The sequence below is a fragment of the Otolemur garnettii genome, unplaced genomic scaffold (genome assembly GCF_000181295.1).
Source record: "Otolemur garnettii isolate 467f Iridium unplaced genomic scaffold, OtoGar3 scaffold00064, whole genome shotgun sequence".
Classification (NCBI taxonomy): Eukaryota; Metazoa; Chordata; class Mammalia; order Primates; family Galagidae; genus Otolemur; species Otolemur garnettii.
This window is the reverse complement of record NW_003852459.1, coordinates 10,062,307-10,063,052: the sequence shown is the minus strand read 5'-3', so window position 1 is coordinate 10,063,052 and position 746 is coordinate 10,062,307.

Here is a 746-nt window from a genome sequence, read left to right as displayed (position 1 = left end):
ACTTCCAAGTCAGCCAGTTCTGGAGAAACCCAGGGCATAAAAAGATAGAACAGTGGCAGCAAAAACGCCCTGGCTAACATTGTCTAGGAATCTGAATGCTCCTACGCAAATGCACACAGTGACCATGTCCCAAGCCAGCAGAATCACAGACTGCTAGAGTGGGGTGTTGGCAGGTTGTCTGGTCCTCTCATGGAGCAGGGGAGGGCCTGCCAGGGTCACTCAGTTTCCCGGAGGCAGATGCAGGGTGAGAACTCAGGTCGGGTGTTCAGAATCGTCACACAATGTTCTTCTAACTGAGGATTCTGATGTTCACAGCGGTGATTTAGAGGCCATCTCAGAGATGAGCGGGAGGCTGAGTCAGCACTGGGGCCCACTTAAATTAATGCATCCAGAGTTTTAATTGGTACTGGGGTTTCAACGATTTCACTTAAACTGGCTTTTACTATTTCAAAAAATGCTCGAAAACTCCCGTGCGGTAACGTTTCCCCTGCAATTTACTTGGCTTGCAAAATATTCTTTTATGCTCGTTAATACGGCTCTGCTCCTTGCAGTTATTCTAATTTTGTTCTCTTATGCCCTAAGTAATGGGGCTTTTAAGCTTCCGCAGATGATACAACATATTTCTTTCCAAATACCGGTTGTATTGACAAGGATTCAGGTAAAAATCAAAACTTGTGTTTAATTACCTTTTGATTCTAATAAAAGATCTATTAAAATATTTAAGACTAGGCTCAGCACCTGTGGCT